The following is an 8,823-nucleotide window of genomic DNA, read 5'->3' on the forward strand; positions in this document are numbered from 1 at the left end:
CCTGTTGGCTTGGCCCACCAAGCAGGTGGCACTGTAGTCTCCAGTGGCCAGGAGCAGAACTGCAGTTCTAGCCCATAGCCTGGCTAGATACAAGAGGATCCTGCTGGAATACAAGGATACCTGACACTTGGCAGCCCTAGACAAGCACAGAGAGCTGGAGTACAAGGGGAAATCAAAAGCGTTTTGCTTGCCAGAAACACATGCACAGATGGCTGGGGCAGAGGAAGAGCAGGACTGAGCACATTGGTTATTGTAGTTCTCATGCATTCTCAGTCCCGTCCCCTGTCTGGCTTCTGAAAAAGACCTTTATGAAAAATAATACACTATCAGAAAACTGAATTCTTCAAATTAGACATTTGAAAACTTCTGCTTACAGTGCCTCCTTAAATGAGGTTCTTTTGAAATAACTCTACAAAGCCATGGAAGTTCAGACAGAGTAATATCCTTTCTACAGAATTTTTAAACCAACCTATAAATAATCATATCCCTACTATGTGGGTACAATTTTAAATGCTAAAGAAAAAATAATCTTGTTAGAATGACTGCCCTGCATCTTTAAGCAGGGTGGGGGGTATTTGGCTGGCTGAATGAAGGCAACTGTGCTTTATGGCTGGTTGGGGGCAGGGGGAGATGAAAACTGCTGCAAAAAGGGTCAGCATGGTTGCTGACTCATCCCTTGGGAATACAGGGTTTAAAAGGGGCAGCTCTGCACCTGTAGCCTCCCTTTTTACATGGACCAGGATGAAACAGAAGGGTGCCAGTGTACAGCTCGACTCAGCTCTTCATGGAAGTGGGGGCCTGGCCAAGGGCTAAAGCCCCCCCCCCACGTCAGTGCCGGAATAGAGCGGCAGGAGCTTGCAGCAAGTCTCAGCATGGCTCCAGGGGGACACAGAACAGTGAGAATGGGGAGGATTAATTCTCCCTTTTCCTTGTTTCTGGTGGGGTGAGGCAGGCATAGCAGAGTGAATTCACAAAGGGAAGGGGAATTGAGTAGCGAGGTAGCGCAGTGTCAGATTCTGTCGCTAGGTATACAGACAAGACGAGGGACATGGAGCATGGCCCACTCTCATAGCAGCTGTGCTATGCATAGAGGTTTAGGGAAAAGGGTTTCAGGTTTTTCCTGCTGTGGACAGAAAGAGAGAGAGATTTTGCTTCTTGCTCTCCCAGTTAGTGTTCCTGGGACAGGAAGCCGGGAAAACTCAAACCATGCACAGGGTGGATGGAGTGCAGTTATTTGGGCCGAGGTGAGCCAAGGGCGGGATCCTTGCCACAAGGGCGAAGGGCTGGGGAAGGAGGGGACTCTAGGTGAAGCAGTCACCCACACAAGAGAGCTGGTTGCATTTACTGGTGGGTCAGTCAGTGGGGATTTGCTACAAGTAATCAGGGTTGTTGCGTCTGAGATAGTTTCCACAGCTTTGCAGGCCATACCAGGTTTAATGGTTCGCCCAGATCTAGGACATTCCACTCAGGTGATTGCAGGAGAGGAGGGAAACACCAAGGGCAGGGGTACACAGATTTCTGGAACTGGCACCAGGCGCCAGCCAGGAACCCAGGCAGAGGCCACTAGCGCTATGGAACTTCGGCATAGAATGGTTGGCAGTGTGGTGCGGAGAACAGTTGCTTCACGCACATGGCAGAACTATGAGAGAAGTTTTAATGATTTCATGCAATTTCAGGATCAGAAAGACTGCTCAACAATATGGCCCATCACAGAGGACCAGTGCTGCGGTACATGCTGTTGTTGACAACCCGTCAACTGGCATCCTCCACAATCTCGAATCGCCTTTCTGCCATTACATTTGTCAGTAGGCTCAATGGCTATCCTGCATCTTGCAGTGGTTTTTGAGTTTGAAGGTTTTTGGCCAGGTGGTCACGTACCAGTGACCCCAGGGTGGATTCCTATCATCCCATCATGGTTTACATGCTCAGGGATCTCATGCAGATCCTTGGCACTGTATGTCATAGTGGACATGAGGCAGCCTTGTTCAGGATGGCATTCTTAACAGCATTTTTTGGTGCTTTCAGGATCAGTGAGCTAGTACTTGGGTGCAGTAGGGACTCTACAGGAAGGGCTTTGTAACTGTGGGACAATGGCACAAGCAGTCAGTGATATTACACTTGCGAAGTCAAAGACGGATCAAGTCAGCTGGGGTGAATCTGTGATCCTCCAGCAGGGTGGTGAGCCTGGGGTCGGCCCAGTTCAGGCTTTGAAGGTCTACTGGGTTATATGACCGAACGGGGGAGGGATCTTCTTTATGCACAGTCATGGGAGTCCCTCACAACATAGCAATTTGTTACCATGTTGAGATGGGTTAATTTGGTGTAATTACATTACAGATGTTGGACGACTGGCCATGCAGATGGTGGTGTGGAGCTGCAGGCACAGTATCGTCTTTTGGGCACATAAGCACATGTCCAGGTTGCGTAAGGGTTTGCAGCTGGGCTTCAGTGATGAAGCAATATTTACTTGGCATGCTAGGAGGGGTATGTTATGGGATCAACTAATACTGCTGCTGTATGGGCCCATCAGCGGCCACCAGATATAATTGTGGTGCATTTGGGGGGAAATGATTTGGGAATACTTAAAGGGGCAGAACTAATGCTCAGAGAAAGGAGGGACTTAAGGCTAATCTTTGAACTTTTCCCAGGAGTTAACATTGTTTGGCCAGAAATGCTTCAGCACAGGGTCTGACAGGGAGCAGGGAGCGCCCTCCTCCCCCCTATACACACCCAGTGGGGAAGGCAAGGAGGTATGTGAACAGGGAGGTGGCCAAATTGCTTGGGCCCATAGGAAGGGCAGTAATTTCATATCCTGATATAGCATATGGAGTAGCAGAGTTGTTTCGGGAGGATGGGGTTTACCTAGCCGACATCAGTGGTGGCATGTTTTTAACTGATTTAAAAGACAGCATTAGGAGATGTTTGGGAACCCAACCGGGTGTGGGTAGGAGGCAGCCAAGCTAACTGCTAGTGCCTCATTGTGGCAGATGCCCTGTGCAGGTACTCCACAGGGAAGGCATACAGTGACCGGTTAAATAGCTTGGAAAAGAACTTTAAAAGAGGTGTTCATTAAAGGAACGAAAGAGGGGAAGTTGGGGATTGGTACAGCAGGGAGCCAACTCCCCATTCTTATAGCCCATCTTAACCCTCCTACAAGGAGGAGTGGATGGTAAGGTCCTGGCAATGAATTTGCTGGAAGGACCTGAACGGCAAAAGAGGGGGAGCTGGTAAAAGCCCCCCAGGTAATTATGGAATAAACATGGGGTTACCTACACTGTACACTTTTATCTGTCATCTAATAATAAAGTTGTGGCTTAATTAAACCCATGTTGAATGTCTCCGGTCTGGCTATGCCCAAAGAAGGACAACTCCCTAAAGGGACCTGGTCTACAAAATATGTAAGTACAGGACACATCTTTTTTATTAACTTACATAGTTAAACAGTGCAATACTTTCACTCCCATTGATTTATCTTACATAGTCTTAAACTGGTTCCTACTGAATGATGGAAGGACAACAGTTCCTATTAATTTTGTATTGTATTTGTTCTGTACTTTCTCATTTACACTACTGCATTTTCTATCAGGTATAAAATGCCCTGTAATCATTTTGCTCTATTTTCATGTTGTATGGCTGAATGCACCTCATTAACAAGTTATTAAGTTGTTAATTTCTGCCCTTGAGGTCTGCACTACAATATATGCTTTATACAATACAGTAATTCCTTGTTTAACTCTGGCTTAATAATTTCTGTGTGTTGTGTCGCAATGCAGGGATTTTGTTTGTGCTACACTAAAACCACATTTTTGTTTAAACAATGGTGAATGCCTATCCCTTCCTCTTTTCTCAAAACAGTTTCTTATATATCACATATCATTTGCAGTATAATACTTCTTTCCATTAGGTATGGGAATCTGAAATAACCCAAATTAATAGAGGCAACCCCTCTTTTTGATGAGTTACCAGCTAGGAGTAACATTAAAGATGTTTCTTTTATTAACAATGCTTGACAAAATAGGGCCAATATACTCTGGTTATATAAGAAAGGTTTCAATTTTAGCCCTATTTTTGCCAACTTTAGCCTTTGCGATCCCATTTGAGTGGAATATTTGATACAACTGGTTGGTAGTTGACCATTATCAGGTGACTGGAACCAGAAAATAAAGATCCATCTCTTACCACTCAGCACTCTTGGGTTTCTAATATTTAATACAAAGCTCACAACCACTCAGATTGTGAACAGGATAACCAGCAGCCTATGGTAATGTGGCTGTAACTCAAAACTTGTCCAAGAGCTTTACTCTACAGGTCTGAGGTGAAGAGAAGGAATGTCAAGGGTCAAACAAAGGCCAGAAATAATCTTGTCCTGTAGATTTATTAAGAAATAAAGTTACAAACTGTTTTGCTTGCTGTAATAAGAAAGTAGTTAGTTTAATTTGACTAGCGATAAATAAATAAATATGATTGAAAGTATTTTCTTTTTTGAAAAAAAAAGAGTCATGGAGATAACTGCATTATATGAAACATGGATTTGTTTTAGTTACAGGTGTCATCCATTGGTCCAAGTAACTGGTCCTTCAGTCAGTGGCAGAACTCATCTGAATTAAATCAAAGAATCGAGGCTTGACAGCTTGTATATACATACTATATATATGAAAATAAATGTGTTTGGGTTATAGCCCTCTTGAAGAACAGAGTTTGCAATGGAATCAATGACAAACTCTTTCTTCATGATAAAAATCTCAGTAGTACTATGAACAGTTTAATAGTCTGATCTGACCTTTCCAGGTTAATAAGCAGAGAATTAATTAGCTAGTCTGTCTAAAGATACTATTTTTCTAATCTGAAATATGAGGGAGAACAATACCATTTCTGGTCAGAAAACCACTCCTATGTCTGGCATGGAGGTTAAGTAGATTTTTCAAAATGCTCTACATAATGTGCACGCCACTTATGTCACGCTAGGATCAAGGCAATCATCTGCAACACATAATGAAGGCTTTGAAGCAACAGGGTCATTGGGTCAAGGTCAAATATTTGTCACAGCCTTCTCTTATTTCCATTTCTCCAATTCTTTAACACTTGAACAAGCGATTATTTCAGTGGGCAATAAGAAATTCATTTTTCAATTATCTTTAAGGTCACATTCTAATTTTCTGTACACAGCAAATGATGGTGCATATAACATTTATTTCAATGACAGTAATGCAAGGGCTACTTTTTATAGGATCATATACTTTCTGCCATTTAGTGAGTAAAAATGTATAATTTAATATATGGAAGTGTACCCAATCTTCTCACCATGGCTTATGTTCACCACCCATAAACATGTAGAAAGAATATTTCTCCTGAATAGAAAACATTTTATGTGTGCACAACACCAGATTTGTACTTTGCAATGTCCATTAGAAGACATTTTTATTCCACTACTTGAACACCACTTGTTTTACTAAGAGTGATGTTTCAAGAGCACCAAAAGGATCCTGATTATTGGGATTAGCACAAATAATCAGCATCTTGATTTTGATAAACCTTAGAAAAGTTGTATACATTGAAGATATGGTAACTATTCCCTGAAGACTGGAAGAGTTGTTAGAGTACCTGTTTCACTACTTTGCTGGAGAAAGAAGAACTAAAATAGATAGCATTAACATTAGAAAAATGCCTTGGTCATAAAGGTACCAAAATCATAATAAACCAAGCTAGCGTAAAATGCTGGTATACTTAAGTTGTGTATTCTTCAATTTTCAAGTTAGGTTTTTTGCGGGGGGGGGGGGGGGCTCTCTTGAAGATTGGAACAGTTTTTAGGCTTTAGGAGGAAATGCCTTTGTGTACAAGTACTTGTCTGAGCAAACAAATGAGAGGTTGCATGTGCAATTTATGAACCAATTCTCAAAAAGTAGTTCCCAGTTGCTAACTTAAACAATTAAAATAAATATTTGTCTTTATAGGATGTATTGAATCCTCATGAAAGAAAAAAACAAAACAATTAGTGCCACATTTCAGGATTCTAGCTCATCAGGAATAAGGAAATTAATTGTGCCAATCAGTCAGTGAGTAGCAAGCCGTCACAAGTGCCTGCATATATTAACCTGTCATATAAGTTAAATGAATAAATATTCAGCAGGGAAATTGTTTGAGTGTATAGCACAAAATCAGGTCTGTTTTCACTAACGTTCAAAGTATAGATGAATTTACTTTGCCAAACATGAGGCAAGTCAAAAGCCAAAATAGGATTAATTAAGCAAGGGTTGTAGGATCATCATAGACAGATTACAGTCATAAATGAAATGAAGCCTCTAGTTTCTAAAGCACCATGTGCTGACCAAATCAATTGTTCTGTGTCTGGAGAGGCAGTTGTTATGTTCTTTTGTATCATATATGGACTGGTCACAGAGTTTGCTTGAACACATCTGATGTGTTCATTATAAGATCCTTTAATGTTCTGACAGGTAGGGGTGAGGTTCATTTAAATAAGGTATTTTACATACTGTGGCTGAAGAGTATAATATAGTTGAGCATTCCATTACATCTCTCCATTTAAGGTCTACTTCCCTACCATTTACAATATTTACACTATCATGCTGTCTTTGAAGTTGTATGGATCAGTCTGTTAAGTATCTGAGTCATACTGGTTTTCTAATTACCTGACCTGAACGTGTAACAGCTCAGTCACCTGGCTGTCCATTATTTGTGACAACTGACTATATTCTGTTTGGCATCCTTGCGTCGTCTTCTCCTGTATCTACCATTTGTAAAATTTCCTCTGTTGATTATTCTTTCTGAGGAACAGACTGACAGTTTCTGTTGACCTCTCCACAGTCAGTCTGGATAACATATGATCTGGGCACTGGAATTATTTTTCTTTATGACACCTGGAGTTGTCTGTTCTTTTTCTCCATCTAATTTGACACAAACACAGTCTCCAGGGTCTAGGCCTGGCAATTCTATAACTGAGTGATGTCTGTTGTAAAAGTTTTAGCCTTTTTGTCCAATTTGGCTATTCTCTTCATATCTAACCACTTCTGAGTGGTCTTCCCATCTGGGGTTCTGCTGCACTATATCCAATAGTTGCTATTGGTGTTGAACTGTAATTCAGAAGAGCCAGAAAACGATCCTTCTGCTGTAGGATTTTCTTGGATGTCTGTACAGCTCTCTCAATGTCTCCATTTGCTTATAGGTAAGGTGGTCTGCTAGTACTATGATCAAAATCATATTTCATTTGGAATTACTTCAGTTCTGCTGCAATGAACTGTGGTCCTTTGTCTGTCACTAGTGTCTCAGTGTATGCACAATGTGCCTAACAGCATGCATCCGCATCAACCAAGTGGAGAGCCAGTAGCTTGCCATCAAAATATGTCAGGCACTCATCAAGGATATGCAGCATAATCTGAAGTTGACCACAACTGCATCATGAGTCATTAGAAAAAAAAAACATTTAAAGAGATTAGATGCACAGTTGCCCTGTCCTGTTTGAAACCCATTCAGATCTAATTAGGTTGGGTCAGTAATGAGAGAGTGATTGACAATTGTCATCGGTGACCACTCGTTGCACCAAACAGATGCTACCCTCACATCCCGCGGTGGCATAAATGACCACAGAGGGCATCTAGAAGATAGGTGAGCTGGTGGGTGGTTGAAGAGATCTGTGTACAAAAAGGCAGGGCACTGTTCTCATGGATCTTGGCCAGCAGGATGACAGAGGTCTTCTCGTGGCTAATATGGGGCGGTGCTACATCACTAAGCATTGGCAGCCATGGCAATGGAGTTGCACGTAAAGTCCCAGTAACAATGCACATAGTTTTGATCAGCCTCGTGTAGAGGTCTCACTAGTGATTCTGGAATACCAAAGTGAGCAAAAGTCCACTTCCAATTTCTCCATCAAACTGCAACATATGTCTTTTAAGTACATTATTTCTGTATACCTGGATAAATAGCCCACGATGACTAGGTAATGTCCCCTGAATTTGCATAAATCTGCAGCTTGTCTCTCTCATGCTATCTGGAATATCTCATGACCAAGAGTGCCAGCCTCAGGGCAGACACCCCAAACTGATGGGGTATGTTCTATAGATTTCACCAACCCAGTAACATAGGTGAACTCCTGGCCAGGGCCAGCTCCAGGGGTTTTGCCGCCCCAAGCAGGCAAAAAAAAAAAAATAAAAAAGCCGTGATCACAATCTGCGGCAATTCAGCGGGAGGTCCTTCGCTATGAGCGGGAGTGAGGGACCCTCCGCGGAATTGCCGCCGAATACCTGAAAGTGCCGCCCGGCTCCGGAGTTGCTGCCCCAAGCACCTGCTTGATAAGCTGGTGCCTGGAGCCGGCCCTGCTCCTGGCTCACGATAACAGTCTTACCATTGAGTCACAGACAGTCCCCTGTCCACTCCCCAGTCTATCTTGCCACCCACGCAAGCTGGACTTAGTGATAAATGGTCACTTACACCAAAAATCACAACATATTCAGGTTGATCTCAGTCCCAAGAGACCAGTCAGTCACTTACCCCAGATCAATTTGTACCTAAGATCTCACACAACATTGGTAGCCAATCCTATACTAAACTAATTAAGGATTTATTAACTAGGAAAAGGAAATGAGAGAGTTATTCACAGGTTAAAGCAGGCAACATATATACACAAATGAGTTCAGTTTATGACTCCAAACAATGACAGAGATGTAGCAATAATCTCTCAGCATTGAACGTCTTTTTAGACCGAGGTTGACCCTGGGGATCTCTTCCTCTTGTTTCTTACCTCCAGCCCTTGCAAGAGTCCAGATAGCAAAGAAATGAAAAATCTTCATATTAACAATCTTCATTTATCTC

The sequence above is a fragment of the Mauremys reevesii genome, linkage group 5 (genome assembly GCF_016161935.1).
Source record: "Mauremys reevesii isolate NIE-2019 linkage group 5, ASM1616193v1, whole genome shotgun sequence".
Classification (NCBI taxonomy): Eukaryota; Metazoa; Chordata; order Testudines; family Geoemydidae; genus Mauremys; species Mauremys reevesii.